Source organism: Microplitis demolitor, chromosome 5 (assembly GCF_026212275.2).
Source record: "Microplitis demolitor isolate Queensland-Clemson2020A chromosome 5, iyMicDemo2.1a, whole genome shotgun sequence".
In the NCBI taxonomy this organism is placed as follows: domain Eukaryota; kingdom Metazoa; phylum Arthropoda; class Insecta; order Hymenoptera; family Braconidae; genus Microplitis; species Microplitis demolitor.
This window is the reverse complement of record NC_068549.1, coordinates 9,179,889-9,198,545: the sequence shown is the minus strand read 5'-3', so window position 1 is coordinate 9,198,545 and position 18,657 is coordinate 9,179,889. Positions and strand designations below refer to the sequence as shown.

Sequence of the window (18,657 nt, the reverse complement as noted above, 5' to 3'; positions counted from 1 at the left end):
TTAGTTGAATAAAAATTTAAATTTTGAAAAAAAAAAAAAAAAAATTTTTTTTCAAGTATGAAAAAAAACGAAATATTAAAAAAATTTTTTTTTTTTAGTATTGTACTTCTAGAACATAATTACGTTGATTCTCGAAAAATAACCTTTTTATACGCCCTTATAGCTCCCGGTAATAACGCCGAGAGCAATAAAGGCGTAGAAAAAAATTTGATTTTTGGAAACATTTTTTTTGTCTCTGTTATACTTATAAAATATAATTAAGTCATTCCCTGAAAAAAACAAAAATTTATACGCCCTTATAGCATCTGTGACGCGATATGTTATATACCTCATTATGAAATTATCAGTTCCTCCAAAATAATATAAAATTTCATAAAATCTTAGAAAATTATATCAAATTTCGTATGGAAGTTTAACACTCCATATCTTGATAAATATACAATTTATTTATTCGCAATCACGTACGTGGCTCGGCGCAGTGGATAGCAGCAAGGACTTCAAATCGAAAGGACGTAGATTCGAGCCCAGCAGTCGCCAGGATTTTTTCGTTAATAAACAACATAATTAGTCTATATCCGTAATTTTAAAGAAAGTAGTCTTCATACATTAGATCAATGTGTAAGATCTACTTAGAATTTATTTTTCGTGATGTAATATTTTTTATGAAATTTTGTAAAATTTTATGAATTTTCATGAAATTTTGTGAAAAATTTTTCCCTGAGATTTTATTGATATTTTTTGTTTGTTTTTCAAAATTAAAAACCTTTTACGAATTGTTTAAACAATATCTTTGATAGGACATTTTTCAATAAAAATTATTCATTTTTTTTTTGTTTTATTAATAATTATTAAAGAAATATAACGTAGGAAATATAATTTATACACTCAAAAACGAGATTTTTTTTCATTGCTGCAACATCTTTACGATTCTCAATTGTTTACCTTAAAATAATTTACTTCATGGAATATATTAATTTCCATGAATCATATTCATAAATTCTTAAATAAATACATTACTTAATAAATTTAAATCGATTTCGTAATTTATTAAAGTTAACACAGTCAAATATTTCGAGTTTTATTTTGCAGAGGGTGCAATCATCTTCCCATCGCGCATCGTTTAACTTTATTGTTTAAGAGATGAGTTATTGATATTGATCTTTCTCATCACCATTAGCGTTTTTATAACTTATTTTGATCTGTGTTATTCAAAAAACCATTGAATCAATTAGAATTTCAACCAGCTGATGATAATTTATAAACTACTATTTGTTTAGTGCCATTACCCATTATATTATGGCTTCTCGTTTTGTTGCCATCTATAACTAAAAAATCAACTCTTTTATTTATTAATACTTTATTTATGCGTAGTGATATATAATTTTTTTTTTTATAATATTTACCATCTCCTGCCAAAGACGAGAAGTTTTCATTACAAAAATATTATCTATGCCCTTCAATATAGTCTTGATCAGTCATTTATCTATTTTATAATCACCTCACAAATGGCTAGTAGAAAGACATCAGATCTATTAAAACATAAAAGACAATTATTAATTATTACGATAATTCGTTAAAAATCTATGTATTGCTAGCTAATTTCATTCAATAAGTGGTCGAAAACTAAAATATTTGTCTTATTTTCGTTTTCTTATAAAAAATCAGTTTAGATAATTAATTTTATTCAGTCCAAATTCACATAATTTTCGAAACGAAAAATATGTTTACATACCTCACTTGATAGTAATTTGTTGTAACCGGGAAATTTGAATTGTTTCGACTGCACATCCGGCTTTAGATCGGCAGTATTTTTGGGTTACTAGAAGGGAAGGTATCCTAAGTGGTTTCTCCCGATTTTACTGCTACTGAAATATGTTATTCTACATCAAATTCTAAGAGACACATATTTTATTTTTTGCAGAAAAACATATATAGGGGCTGAAATCGGCCCTCAAAGTTAACTACCGTAATGGGTAGTTTTTGCGTTTTATTCACACACATACACACACATGCGCGCGCACGCACGCACGCACACACACTCGATCATTATTCTGGAAATAGTCAGAATAGTTTCGTAGGACCTCAAAACATCATTATCTGATGAAAACTCGATTTTGATAATCAAGGTGAATACAATAACTTCTTGATTTTTCCAAAAATCGTTCACTTTCATAACAGAGTGTTCAAAATTTTAAAAGTAAAAATTTATATTGGTCCATGTGAATCATTACAAACACACCTTATTGAATAAGTAATTAATTAAATATAGACAATAAATAAATTAAGCACGTAAACTTATTTACGGTGAGGGCGGGTTCCATTGTTCTCAGTAAAATTCAGTACGCAGTTAATCAGTCAGATTTTTTAAATAAAATATTAAATGAGCAATTCAATCGACAGAATAATTACATATATATAGCCGGAAACGAAGCACCCTAATATATATATATATATATATTAGACTGGTTAAAAAAAAGTGACTATTTTTTTTTTTTTTTTTCCGAAACAATTCTATTTATACCTCCAAGGAGGTGTAGATAGATGCCTGTTAAAAGGAGAGCTCTTAATATCAATTTTTAGAGGTCGCTCATCGCAGATTTTTATTTCCCATTGAAGTAACATTGGAAAAAAAATTTTAAACTTTGGAATTTTATATTCCGGTCCAGAAGCAAAGTGCCGGGATGAGCGATACATATTTTTATAGAAAATTAGTTGCTCTACAAAAATGGTTTCTTATCATTGTTTGACAAATTGACTCCTTCAAAAGTTATTCAAGGTTAAAGTTTAATTTACAGTAAATTTAAGTTTTTTTTCTTGATTTCTGACAAAATGTTAAAACTTATCACTTAAAATCATAAAATCTTTCATGAAAATTTTATAAATGATTATCTAGGAAAAAGTAGGGCCAGTTAAAAATTCTAGATTTGCGAAGTTAATCGTTTCACGTTTTAGATTTCCTTCAAAAAATAGATGAATAAATAAAAATATGTCGATAAAAAAATGCCAATCTTAAAAGAAATACTGTTTAAAATCCATCAATATATAAAAATTTATTTCTACATAAATATTTCGTTTAACATTACTTTCCCAGGAAGGAATCGCCGACGGTATCAATTGGCCGAGCCTTGAGCCAGTTGTAATCTCCCAAGCCTTGGAAATAACCATGGGACCAGACCTGGTCCAAGCCTAGGCCCTTTGGTTTGAATTTTGTTAAATCGAGCCTCGGCCGCTGACCATTGGCCCAAGGATCGGCCGAGGCTGGACTCGATAGTTTAATTTTAGTCAAGCCGAGCCTTGGCAGCTGACCATTAGCCAATGTCTCAACCTAGGTTAAATTTTTATTTAATATTAAAATTAGCAACTTTACATATATCTTTATATATGTATATAAAGAAGACCAGGGTATAACGGTCCACCGAGTATACGATTAATATCAAGAGTTGAAATTTCCTAAAAAGTTAAATTATTTAATATACAATAATTTTCATTTAATTATTTATTGCTATGTACAAAACTTTAGTTAATATAAATGTTAAAGTTCAATAAACAATATAGTAGTACTGCTTGATCTTACTCTTAATTTATTCATTTATATCAAATCATAAATTTACAAATTAATATATACATATATATATATATATATATATATATATATATATATATATATATATATATATATAATATATAATATATATATATATATATATATATATACATATATATATATATATATATATATATATATATATATATATATATATATATATATAATATATATATATATATATATATATATGTCATTACTCATCAGACAATTTTAAGTTCATTAAATAAAACTACATTTCACCTCATCTTTACGATGTAATATTTCTGAATTAAATTGTATTTAAATAATTGACAAGCAAAAAATCATCATTATCTAAACATTAGATTTAGCACAGTGGATAGGGTCCCGGCCTAGTAATCAGGAGGATCTCAGTTCGAATCCCAGTAGCGCCCAAATACTTTCATTCGTTATTTCCCATTAATTCAGTAATTAGTTAATTACACTCCGATGTAATGTCGTGAAATTGTAATCAAACTTTGTTTAAATTATATTTATTAATTTAGATGACAATATTATAGATTGAGCATTGGGCGAGCCTTAGATTTTTTGCTCCCCTAGGTTTGGCCGAGGCTCAATTTTTCGTTTCCCAAGGCTCGGCCGAGGCTTGATACTTTGTTTCCCAAGGCTTGGAACATGGCTACCATCCAAGCTTTGAACCATGGCTCGCCCAATGGTCAGCCAAGGCTCGACCCTAGCCTTGCGCTAAGCCGAGGAGCATTGGCTGACGACGGGCCAAGGCTTGGCCCAAGCTTTGGCCAATGGTTCCATCCAACCAGGGTTATAAAACAATATTTTCTCCAATTGAAAGCGTATAAATTTTTATCAAAAAGTACGGATAATTATTTCAAAGTTATTTTGTTGCAATCCGGAAAACGTCGACGATGTTCTTGCACGACTTGTAAAAGATAATGTAATTGCTCCTCGTTCTTCGTTATTTTTTTAATAACATTCACATGGAAAATTAATAAACTTCAAATGGGGTTATTTATCATTTTAACTAGAGATTTCTAAATCTAGAATTTTTAATTGGTGCTACTATTCCTTAGATAATCATTCATAAAATTTCCATGAATGATTTTGTGATTTTAAGTGATAAGTTTTAACATTTTGTCAGAAATCAAGAAAAGAAACTTAAATTTACTGTAAATTAAATTTTAACATTGAATAACTTTTGAAGGAGTCAATTTGTCAAGCAATGATAAGAAACCTTTTTTGTAGAGCAACTAATTTTCTATAAAAATATGTATCGCTCATCCCGGCACTTTGCTTCTGAACCGGAATATAAAATTCCAAAGTTTAAAATTTTTTTTCCAATGTTACTTCAATGGGAAATAAAAATCTGCGATGAGCGACCTCTAAATATTGATATTAAGAGCTCTCCTTTTAACAGGCATCTATCTACACCTCCTTGGAGGTATAAATGGAATTGTTTCGAAAAAAAAAAAAAATAGTCACTTTTTTTTAACCAGTCTAATATATATATATATATACATTAGGATGCTTCGTTTCCGGCAAAAGTATTTTTTTTGTTGCTCATCAAGCAAAATATTGTTTTTTATACTAAAACAGAAATCCTTACAAAGTTTGATCTCTTAATTCCAATCCTAAGTACTTTTGACTTGATTTACAAGATTTTCCGTTTAAAATACACGTAAATTAAATTACGTTTTTTTTAACTTTCTAATACTAAGCTGCGTTTTATGATATCGGCGCGGTTTTGGTCGCAAATTGTAGAGCATTTGGTGTTCTTCAAAAGTGCCCGTGGTTACTTAGCTGTAATTCCAGCTGTTTTATTTGTGTTCGTTGTGGAAGTCATTTTTCGTACCAAATTGACCTTTATTGGCTTGCAGAACGTAAAACAATGAATGCACACCAAACATTTAAATGGGAATTTTATAGGAAATTTTTTTTTCTTCAAAAAAAGTTTTATGAGTCAAGTCGCTAAAGTCCATAGTTTCTGAGTTGTAGTAATTTTAATATTTTGAAAAATAAAATATCAATTGTCATTTTTTTTTTTTTTTAATATTATATTTTTAATATTATATTATTTTTTTCAATATTATATATATATATATATATATATATATATATATATATATATATATATATATATATATATATATATATATATATATATATATATTAGGGTGTTTCAAAAAAAAAAAACAAATTTTTTTTTATTATGGTGTCTAAAAATTGAAAGTATAACTAAAAATTAAAAATTTGGTACCAATCCCGACTTTAATAGAGACATCAATATGTATATATATATTAGACTGTGACAAATGAAATCGATATTTTTTTTTTCGGTCCCATACGAAAATTAGGTTGTACCATACAAAAAAGAAATCGTGTTAAAATTTCAGCTCAATATGTCCATTTTTCAGTTAGCGCTCTCGTAAATAAGAATTTTCCGAAAAAAAAATTTTTTGTCCCAACTTAATGTTCTATAACTTATTAAGTATAACTGATTAGAAAATGTCCGAGGTGCCATTTTGTAGGGAATGGAATTCTCTACAAAAGTAACTTTTGATCGAATGAAAATATCAACCACTTTTTTATTGCAGTCATTTGAACCTAATTTTTTTGAAGAATTTACATTTATATTTATTATAAAATGCTTATAAAACGATGTTACTAAGTGAAGGAACCTTTATGATCTAAAAAATATTTTTCATACTTAAAGTAATAAAACTAGCATCAAACTATTGATATTAACGATTTTTCTAACAATACTTTTCTCTCGTTTTGACGTATTTCGCATTTAATCTTTCTATTGATTTTTATCTGCATTAGAATATCGTTCAGAATTGTGATTTTGAGATTCTCATACCGTTTATCAAAAATTATTACTTTATTAATAAAAATATACATTGTTTATGATAATATAATACCCATAAACATTCAATTAAAGGAATAAGTGATCTTCGTGTGTGCAAAAAATTTTCTTTCAATTCTGTTACTACTTTTTAAGAGCTAATGATTTGTCAGAAAAACCTATTGCAAAGATCAACTGTACCTGCTACAAGCTAATTATATGATTAATAAACAAATAAATTAAAATAATTCCTACTACAAGTTGTTGCTGCTCATTGTAAGCAAATTCCAGATTGTTTGCAATAGGTTCTCCCGACAAATCATAAGCTCTTATCACGACTTGAATTTTTTCCTCATTTGCCTGAAGCACCGTAAGGACCTTGTCAGGTTAATATAAGGTTTGTCTTATTAGAGCAAACCTGACAAGTTCCTTGTTAGGACCTCATCAGGATATCTTTATTCAGATAAAAGTTATCCAATCCCTTTAAATATTTTATTTACAGGCTAAAAATTAAACAAAGTAGAAATGAATATTATATAAAAATCACCTCAATCATTGCAGCACGGATTTTTTACTTCTTCATCAGTTATTCTTCGACATCATAGTCAATATAATATCTATCCTTACAAGATCACAAATGTATATCAGCGCAGTGGATAGCATCAAGGACTTCGAATCGAAAGGACGCAGGTTCGAACCCAGCAGTCATCGGGATTTTTACGTCAATAAAAAAAATGTTTACTTCCTCTAACTAATGCCCTCAATACAATAGATAATATTCCCGATCGAATTAACATTCTCTTATTATTTTTCGCAATTTAATATTTTTTTTAAATTAATAACTAATAAGGCCACCCTGATAAGGATTTGACGAGGATATCCTGGTAAGGACCTGATAAGAAAAATCGTTAATATCAATAGTTTAATGTTAGTTTTATTACTTTAAGTATGAAAATTATTTTTTAGATCATAAAGGTTCCTAAAAAAATTTAATTCATGGGTTTCATACATAGTAACATTGTTTTATAAGCATTTTATAATAAATATAAATGTAAATTCTTAAAAAAAATTAGGTTCAAATGACTGCAGTAAAAAAGTGGCTGACTTTTTTCATTCGATCAAAAGTTACTTTTGTAGAGAATTTCATTTCCTACAAAATGGCACCTTGGATATTTTTTAATCAGTTATATTTAATAAGTTATAGAACATTAAGTTGGGACAAAAAAATTTTTTTTCGGAAAATTCTTATTTACTCGAGCACTAACTGAAAAATGGACATATTGAGCTGAAATTTTAACACGATTTTTTTGTTGTATGAGACAACCTAATTTTCATATGGACCGAAAAAAAAATATCGATTTCATTTGGCACAGTCTAATATATATACGTAAGAATATTTCATTATACACGTGGAAAGACAAGGACCAAAAGTGTAGCCAGGGTAAAACTGTTCCACTTACTGTTGGAACGCCTCGCTGCATTTCCTTCCCTTGCTGGAATATGACCTGGGAGACGACGGTGATGTTGAGATAGCAGGAACACACTCGCACTTACACTCAATACCACGTATATAAAATTAAACTTCAAATAAATAATCACAAGCAATAGTATGTAATTATTGTATATATATATATATATATATATATATATATATATATATATATATATATATATATATATATATATATATATATATATATATATATTGATTATATAATCGTGACACTTCACTCAGACCCTCAAACTCAAGTGCTCTGCAACGACGATGACCTAAAGCCTCTGGTCCTCCGAGATCCTATTCGTCACCTGCGCGAAAGACCAGCAGCCATAATAATGAATGATATAATAACTAAAGCATTAGAGAAACTGCCTTTCACTTTACTGTTGATTGAAATATACATGGGCGATACTATCATGCTGGTTCTCGATAGACACAGTGACATATTATTAAACTTTTTTAATAATATTAATAAAAAAAATCAATTTACAATTAAAATAAGAAAACAAAATAATATATCTTTTCTGGATACATAAATAATAAGAGCATCTGAAAATTTTCTGAAAACTGGTTGGTTCGTCATATCAACCAGCTCTAGACGAATACTAAATTACTTTTTAAACTATCCATCCATCTAAAAATTACGATTAATCATAGGATTGCTGCATAGGGTATTGAATCTACGTCACAAAGAGTTCCACAAGGATAACTTGGTGGATACTGAGACACTATTAACCGCAAATCATTATCCCATAGCAATTCTTAAGAGATGTTTCAATATTGTGAATTAGAATCAGCCTTGGATACCTAATAATACAAAAACGGTGGAAACATTTATAAAGTTTTCATTTTTTTTTAAATTATCTTATAATGTTCACAGACATCTAAAAAATATCAATATCGAATTAACTGTTCATAACTTATTAAAGATTAAATGTGCCTTAACTAAATTAATTAATGAAATTCTAATGTCAAATATAATTTATAAAGTGCTGTGTGAGTGTGACAAAACTTATGTTAGCTAAATTCAACAATGTCTTAAGAAAATCTTTGTCGATATAAATATAATCGCCATCCAAGCGAGATCTTATAGATAGAAGAAGCTGCATTAGCAATAGATCACTTCGATTTAGGACATAATTTTAAGTTTGATATGACAACAATAGTTGGAAAATAGGGCAACTGGATTAAAAGAAATATCAGTGAAATAAAATTTATTAATTCTGATAGACATAACCCACAGAGAAAAGTACCACGTGCTCAGGCTTGGGCCGACTTCTGGAACCCTGGGCCAAGCTTGTAAGCCAGTCGCGGCCCAAGCTTCGTTGCCAGATCTGGCCCATGCATCGTTGCCCGGCCTGGCCTATGCTTTGTTGCCAGATCTCACCCATACATCGACGAAACAAATAAATTTATTTAAAAAAAAATTTTATTATTATTAACCTCGTAGAATTCATGATCATTAAAGTTTAAACCATCTGAGGGAGGTAAATAATGTGGATCGAATTGCTAGATCTGAACGTTAGCTACTGGATGAACCTACTAATGTTGAAATAATACCTATATATGATCTACTTATTAAGCCATAAGTATAGCCAAACTTGGGTAATCCTACCTTGGCTCAAATCTGGGTTGCCATTGGAGGGCCAAGGTAGGAGCACCCAGTCTTGGCCCAAGCTCAGGTAAACATTGGTAGCAATGGTAGCTAATATTGGAATTTCTGACCAAGATCGGATTGGGATGACCGAAGGTTTGCTAAAGTTAGGTATGTCAAATTTGGCTATTATTAGGAAAGTCTTCGTCATTGCCTAAGTTAGGTATATCTTTGGAATTCCCGGCTGGTACCGAATAATATTTAAGTAGCATAAATAAACTTAGAAGCCACAATCGGTAATGTAGCGTAGTAGTTAAAGCGTCGGTTTTTCGTGCGTAAGGTCTCGGGTTCGAATCCCACAATATCGGTCCTCGATAAGTTTCTCGTTTTTTCTTGAATTAAAAATTTCTAATTTGATTGGAAATTAATGTAACACTAAATTAGTACTTCTGATGCTAATTGCATTGCAAAAAGAATTTTAAACGATAAAAAATAAAAATTTTTTTTTTATTGAGTTAAACAAACTTATATGATCATTAAGTCATACATGACTGTATATTGCCAATTTCTATGTATAAGCATAAGGCTCGTATGCGAAATATGGTTTCTAAACCGCTGCCTAAGAAGGAAACCAAATTAGGCAGGGCCTCGCAACTACGTTACTTTTGGGATCTTGACCTAGTTTGGTTGCCTCGTTTGGAGCAAGTCTGGAATTCGGCATGCCTTATTCGGGCTAAACCACTGCCTAACTCAAATTTCTAGTCGGGGCAGTCCTGGCCCAAGTCTAGCTTGCCATTGGATGGCCAAAGCTAGGTTACCCAGTCCTAGCCCAGACTCGGGTAATGATTGGGATGGCCAGGACTGAGTGCCCAATTTTGAGCCAAGCATGGGCCAATATCGGTGTACCAAAGCTAGGTTCCCCAGTGCTGGGTCAAGTAGGGCCCTGTCGTTCAACTCTGGTAGCTCTTGCATAGGAAATTACAGATCATATACGGAAAATGTATCTAATTTGTATGATGACTCAATTAGTCGATTGATATGATGGATACGAAAAATTTAATTTAAATTTGAGTTATAATGTAGTGAAAGTCGATGCACGTAGGAGGCAGTTTAGTTAACTAAGCAATCTATTTTGACATTTGGTTACTATAATTATAACCAAGGTTTCTAGAATAGTGAGGTTAGGACTCGACTAAAAAGTTTTATATAGGTCCGATCATGTTAACCTTATAACCCGATAAGGACAAGATTAGGCTTACCTGATGAGGGCGTGATGAGGATGTAACGCAGATTACCCATAAAGCCCTTATCAAGATGGTTTTATTGGAAATGGTTTCAAAAAATATATTAAGTTGCGAGAAAAAAAAACAATGTAATTAGATCGTAAATGTGATCTTATATATTAGGAGTATTAACTTTGATGAAGTAAACATGATTGATATTGACAAAAAGTCCCGACGACTGCTGAGCTTGAACCTGGATCCTTCTTATTTGATGTTTATGATACTATCAACTGCGCTGATCCACGTATGTGATTGTGTAAGTGTAAATAGTACATTTATTATGATACCAAAGAGTGACGGATGAAGAAATGAAAAGTCCCTAATGTAATGATTGACTCATTACTTTTATGCATAATCAGTACATTATTATTTAGTAGTTTGTTTAAATTTTGGGGGCTAATCAACCATTAAAGAGAAATTAGAAATTTCTACGGTCAAATTAGATCTTGAATTATATTCTCATGGTACTTTAGGCAAATTAGAAAAAATTTTAGTCGGACATTAACAATAAAATGTTGAGTAACTTTTAGCCTGTAAAAAAGCGAGTAAGCAACATTTGATTCGAATGTTATCCTGAGAAGCTTAGATGAACTTAATCAGGTTTGCCCGTTGGCAAATAATTTTTTTTGCGATAAGGCTATCATACTTTGATCTTAATAAGAATCTAATCAGTTTTCCCTGACAAAAAATTACTTTTTTTTAGTAAAACAATCCTGATATGGGCCTGATGAGGACCTGGTCAGGTTTGTCTGATGGCAAATTCCTTTTTCTCTTATAAGGATATCTCGAAATGGCCCTAATGAGAACCTATTCAGATTTGCCCACTTCAAAATTTTGCAACTTTTTTTTTGTTTCGCTACTATGATGCTTCTGTTTGCGTCAACAGTCGAAGGAAGAAGACTGAAAATAATAATAAAAAATGAGGTGTGCAGACAATCTCTTAGGTCAGCATCGGTGCAAAAAAAATATATCTATATATATATATATATATATATATATATATATATATATCTATATAACATTTTTTTTTACATATTAGTTTACTTATGAAAATGTGACGCCGGTCATGACTTTTAATTAATCATAAATAAAAGTGGTAAGGGCTACAATTGTGAAATCGAGGAGGACTTAACTAAACAAAGATTTGAAGACAATGATCCAAAAATGAACTCAATCTAGTGACAACTATGTGAAAGATAACGTGTTTATGTACGTACTTTTCAATAAACAGACCAATTGATGTCCAGGAAAATATTTTCAATCAGCTTTTTTTTTATAATAATTCACAAAAGAAAACTGTAAGCTTTGTTAGAATCGCTTAATAAATTGTTTTCTTGATATCAGAGCTTTTTTTTTATCTAAATAGAAAATTAGTAGAGATGATTTACGTTGACCAATATTCGGGTTTGTCATGTGGCATATAGCCTACTCTCTCCGCTTCATGTTCGAGTTGTACAATATTGAATAAATGGAACTGTCACCCATATATTATTCAATAAACAGATCGAAACTGAAATATCTTAGTCCACAAAATCACATTCAGCGCCACAGATCCGAAGTACTTATAAACTCTTGAAATTTATCTATAAAAGAAAAATGAAAAAAAAACCATAGCTTTGTTATAAACACTTGTTTCAATTGTTTCTGTTATCGACAAATTTGATATATCTAAATACTAAAACTAATTACTTAATAGTATAAGTCAAAAAAATGCCTTTTTAAAGACAATGCAAATAACATGGGAATAAAGTTCAGTAGCACATAATAAAAGTCCATTCCCTCTTAATCTATAAAAGGAAGAAACATCATAGTTAACTTCTTACTATAATACTAATAATTTTCTAAAAATTTTCTAAACTGTTATATTTAGCAATTAACTTATAATTACTTCAGACAACATTATTTTGTTGTTCTTGATATTAATATTTATCGATAAAAAGTTCTAACTAACAAAGTTATTGGTATGATAACCATAGCTATGATAAATCATAATCATAAACTCACTCACTCTAACCAATTTAATACAAAGTACGATTGAATAGCGTGTTAAACTGACGAGAGCAAAAATATAAAGCTACCGTACGGATCCTAGTGTTTCACCTAACTACTGGATTTACTGCAGGCAGTGACGCACCGTCCCCTCCTCTACGTCTTGCTGTGCAGCGAGAACAGCGCACTGCTTTCCCACAATATCACTCGACTAAAATACTTTTATTTTGAAATTATCTGTAGAATAACGTCTCGTACTTCACTTTTAAAGTGTGGCATACGTTCAATAATGTACAGCTTTCAAAGTTACTAAATTGAACTAAACAATCTTAGCTTAAAAAACCGAACTTATATATATAGTGCTTCATTAGAAATTAACTTTTTAGCTCGCTGTTGTTAGGAAACTTTTTTAAACGTGTTGAAAAAATTTCTCTGAAAATTTGAGCTCTTAATTTTAATCTTAGGAGTGGTTTATTTATTACTTTAAATATATTATTATTGAAAGCACATGTCAATGTGATAGTTTTATTACTTATTTTTTATTTCTCAGTTACGCTCTATGTCATTCTTTATCATGCTATTGATTAGTCTATTTTTTATACAATCAATTGCCATGTAAAAATATTTACCTCAAGAATAATTTTTTGCTGCATAGTAATGAAAGTTTTTCCACTTTTAAGTTCTCTTTTATCAATACTGGGAAAAATACAAAAAAACCATCGAGAAGCTAAATTGGAATTAATTTTCTCATTGTACATACATTAATCATTGACTAAAAATCATTATAATAACTTCGAAAATTCTATCTAAACTGAAAGTCATAAAAATAAATGTATGCGTGTTATTTTATAACTTACTGATTGTCAGAGAAAGTAATATTTTTTTTATTAATTTAACTGTTAGATTTTATAATAATTTTCCTTTGCTAATTTCATTACTAGAATTTATTCAATCCGAGTTTTTTCTAAAAAAATCGTTGAACCAATAAGTTAAGCTGCGGAAATTGAAACTTATTAGATGAGCTGGCAGATTAAAGAAAAAAATAAGTTATTACTTTGAATGAAAAGTTATATCCTTCCCGACTAGAAATTTGGGAACTTGTTGGGATATCCCAAAGCAAAAACGAGTTACCCAACATCAGTTTTTTCTGAGGGGGACCTAATTGAGAATTAATTGGGATAGCCCAATGCAAAAATTACTAACTGTTATTGGTTCTAGCACATCGGGACCCAGTTGAGAACTTGTTACGATAAGGCAATGCAAAAATTACCTACCCAACATTAGTTTTTCTTAAATGGGGCCTAATTAGGAACTCGTTGGGATATCCCAATGCAAAAATAAATAACTTTTATTGGTTTTGCCATATCGAAACCCAATCGGGAACTTGTTGGGATAGCCTAATGCAAAAATAAACGACATATTGGCTTTGCCACATCGAGATCCAATCGGGAACTTTTTGGGGTAGCCGGGACTGTAAAAACGCACAAATGGTGGCGCTGAAGTCCGCCGTTCCGTGACTGTAAGAGTTAAAGGTACGGATTAGTTATTAGAGGGGGCTATAACTTCTTGTTTCGTGACCGTAAGAGTCGCAGACACGGACGAGTCAAAAGAAGGGGCTATAATTTTTTGTTCCGTCACTCCAAGAGTTAGAGACAAGGTCTACCCGGGGAAAAAGGTTTAGACTTGACTACGTATAATTATATCTGATCAGAGCTAACAAAGCAGATCTGGCCAGATCTTTAAATTGTCTCTGTCTGGAGAGATCTGTCCAAATCTGATCAGATATAATTATATGTGGTCAGATCTAAACTTTTTTCCCCGGGGATCCCTATTAAAAAAAATATTTAATTGTGAAAAAAGAAATTAGATAATTTCAATTCCATCCGAAATGTAATCTGATATATTAGAAACGTTACTTAGAGGAATTATAAATGATTATAATTAATGAAAAAATCCCGGTGACTGCTGGGCTCGAACCTGCATTCTTTCGATTCAAAGTCTTTGATGCTATCCACTGCGCTGACCCACATATGTGATCATGTGAGTGTAAATAACTAGATACGAACAATTTTCAATAATAATAAAATGCATACATTATTATATCTGAGCAGATATAATAAGATCTGGTTATGTTAAGTATTGTATTCAGTTCAGATGTAGTTATATCTGATAAGAACTCACGAGATATACCCAGAACTGACCATATATAAACAATTTTCTATAAAAATAAGATGTATACATGATTATATCTGAGCAGATATAATGGAATCTGATTATTTATGATCTTAATCATTTCCCCTGGGTAGTAGTAAGAGGGGGCTATAATTTTTAGTTCTGTGACGGTAAAAGTTAGCAGCACGGTCTGGTTAATCGAAGGAGCTCTAATTTTTTTTTTTTTAACAATACTTGATGGACTTCCTATAATGACAGATTTAATTCGCATAGTATACATCTATTATATTAAAAAATTCGAAGCCCAGAAGAAAATGATTAGACATGAGCAGGCAGGAGGGTGACACGCGTTAATATCCCCGGACAAAATATCCCTGCGGGAAAACATCCCCGCGACAAAACATCCTCGATAGAATATTACAGTAGTTCAGAAGTTTATTAAAAATCATATTAATAAATAAGTTTCAATTTAAATATTTATTATGAGAATTTGAAATTTAAAGAGTTGTCCTGACCGATGTAAAAGAAAAATGTGAAAGTTATGAGAAAAATCATGCATAAAATCATGAGAAAGTCATGAATAAAATCATGAGAAAGTCACGCACAAAATTGTAACTGTGCGTTTCTGATTTTACGACTTGAAAATCGAGCGCAAAATCTGATTCTACGGCCATCTATTAGAATAATTGTATGTTAATTAATACTCATCAGTCACCCGGAACTATGTCAGAGGCCTCCTAGATCGAATTCTATTTGAATTTAGATGACAGTAGGATAGTTCCACGCCTCCAAAATTAACATATTAAAGGGCCAGCAAACACTTGCTCAAGGACTTAGGCCCCTGCCATCACCTAGAGTGAACTGATGACGCTTAGCGAGGTCTCTACTCTATCGCCACGACTCATTACAATTTATATGAGTCAGCCTAACGGTAAGTTTGTTATATCTAGTCATTTAGTCCCGTAATCAGTTCTATTTCAGTCAACCTGTTACCTGAATAATTTTGTTTATTAAAACTTTTCCTTATACTTAAACTAAATTATTAATTTTATTATAAGTAATATTCATTTTCATTCGAATCAACTAAATAAGGAGATTTTGCGATTCCTTCGTCTGGTTAAAGAAAACCAAATTTGGTTACGAAGTGAGTGTGGTGGTTTGGTGTACAACGTCAGCACGCGAGGATTTACCGGAAAGGATCGACATCGAATCCAAGGAGCCCGCGAGGATTTACCGAAGAGAATCGACATCGAGTCCAAGGAACCTGTGATGAACCGGAGACCGATTCCACCAGTAATAAGTCCACTTATATCCAGATAAGTCTCGACAAAATTTTAACAAACATTTTCTCTCTCTTCAACGTTTTTAATTAATTATCAAATTTTAATTAATTATAAATCTTATTCCCCACGTCCAATAATTCTTTTTGCATTATAATAATAAATTAAATTAATGTTGGACACTCAATCTTAACTAATAAATTATAAAATAAAATTAATAAAAGGGGAAACTATTGTGTAAATGAAATTTGGGATTTGGTTAAATAAAATTTATAATATATAATTGAGTCGCTTTGTATAAATTTTCTTATCACCAGCGCCACCTAGAATAAGTTATATTTGAGCCGCGTGTCCGGTCAGAACGAGTCTACCTACATCCTGAAATCTATTTTCCCGTTTTCCGAACCAGCAATAAAATAATCTTTAATTAATATTTATGTTTAAGAATTTACAATTAGTTAATTCAAATTATTCGGGAAATTTCATTAACTGTGGTTCGTGGATATTTGACACGGAATAACCAGGGCCCATCGTCATAAAATGATGAGAAAAATCATGCATAAAATTGTGAGAAAATTGCGCAACTCACGAATCAGGTAAAAAACTTGAAATTTAAACGTGGTAGATCCAGAAGTCGATCACGATTACGTGAATTGAAAGCGTTTGACTTCTGCTGGTACCATTACAAGCATGGTAAATATGCTCTCTGAACCAGAATGTGACTATTCACTGTTTCACAGTTATAAGTATACCAAGCGGTATACTTATAGCTGTAAAATAGTATATATACACTGTTTTTCAGTGGTTTTCACTGTTTCAAATTTAGAGAGTGCCCGATCATTTATCAGAAACCGAAATACAGGAACGGAATATCTTGTCAATTCCGGTTCCGATTTGTCCGTCTTTCCACGTCGTTGGCTGAAATCAATCAGTACACCCATAGGTTACCAATTTTATGCCGCGAACGGCTCGATAATTCAAACCTATGATTTAAAGTCATTAAAATTAAACCTTGGATTTCGTCGTGAATTCTCGTGGAATTTTATATTTATTGACGTCACTAAGCCGATTATAGATGCAGACTTCTTAAGTCATTATGACTTACTACACGCAAAAAAATGAATTATAAAAATTAATAACTGATAACTAAAAATTTTGAATGTGGTCACAATTTAATATCATTCCAAACAGTAATTTCGTAGTTTTATTGAATATATTATAATAATCTTAATTTAAATATTGAAATTTAAAGTTTATATGTAAGTAAATCATGTTACAAGTAATAATTTAACGTTTCAGCTTCAACATTCGATGTTCGGAACATTTAAGTTTATAGTTAAAAAAGTAAAAAAACATTCAGTATGATAACTAAAATTTTCAATATCGAACAATTGATTTCATGTACAACGGTATATAATTATTACTTTCTTCAAATTTTCAAAAAGTATATTTTAAGCGCATCAAGGAGATCGATTGATCAAAGTTTTGCTAGGGAATTAAAGGAACGTTTTGTTCCTTTAATGGTGTAATCATAATCAAAATGAAAAAATAATTTTTTTTCAACTTTTCTTCCATTTTTGCGTTAGTTACTCAGTAAATGCGAGGAAAAGAGAAAAAAAAGCAAATTAAAGCTGAATAAATTTGCTAATCAACGTATGCATTGATTTAGCTGAAAAAGTTTTCCACAGCCCGTGGACTATCTCAAAGAAAAAAAAAATTCAAAAATTTTTGTCTCGCGATATTTCTTATGTTTGCGCAATAGCCGTAGCTCTTGAAAAAATTTGATCAAAATGCGTCAAAACTAGAAATGTCAAGCTGCAAAATACTTCTTTTTAAATCGCGATATGATTATTTTTCACAGTTACAGCCTTGCAAAAATGACTAAAAAATTATGAAATTTTTTTTTCTTGTTTAATTTATGGCGTGGGTGTTTTTTCAATCATTTTAAACTTTTACAACGATAATTCCTTACATGCAACACGTAATTCATTGCTATTACGTGATTGATTGTGAGGGGAACTAATTTTCCATTTTTGAATACATACGTTACGGTAAGAAATCAGCTCACATGGTGCAAAAATGATACATGGAACGTTATTTCGATCATTCATGGTTAATCATAAAGGGATAGAAATGATCATACACAATTATACATGTGCATGCATGATTAATAGAAAATCGTGTATGACCATGCTTCATCATGCATAATTATGCAACATCGGGCATGACCATGCATACCAAGAAAAGAGGGATTGTACACCATTTGTACAAAATCATACACGAGCATTGGGTGTGTCAAAAAAAAAATGATTTTTTTAACGTTTCATAGTCTTAGAAGTTTTTTTGAAAACTGAATAATATCCTGAGCAATAAGCTCGATATCTCAAAAATTGAGCTGGTACTCGATGATAGTCCA

General features: G+C 30.7%; 1 long non-coding RNA gene across 9 annotated transcripts in view; it reads right to left on the bottom strand.

The window, feature by feature from the left end:
* LOC103571361 (potassium voltage-gated channel protein Shaker) overlaps positions 1 to 12,892 on the bottom strand; it is a 162,443-nt gene extending 149,551 nt beyond the window's left edge. The window contains exons 1-7 of one of the 9 annotated variants that reach the window (XR_001345352.1): positions 12,689 to 12,886; positions 12,490 to 12,587; positions 12,018 to 12,383; positions 1,733 to 1,865; positions 1,404 to 1,529; positions 1,287 to 1,325; positions 906 to 1,199 (exon numbers count right to left, since the gene is read on the bottom strand). This is a non-coding gene — a long non-coding RNA (potassium voltage-gated channel protein Shaker). Of the gene's footprint in view, positions 1 to 905; positions 1,326 to 1,403; positions 1,530 to 1,732; positions 1,866 to 7,885; positions 7,995 to 12,017; positions 12,384 to 12,489; positions 12,588 to 12,688 lie in introns of those variants that run through there. The other 8 variants (XR_549038.1, XR_549040.1, XR_001345351.2 and 5 more) reach the window with 8 other exon arrangements.
* Between the last annotated feature and the right edge of the window lie 5,765 nt (positions 12,893 to 18,657).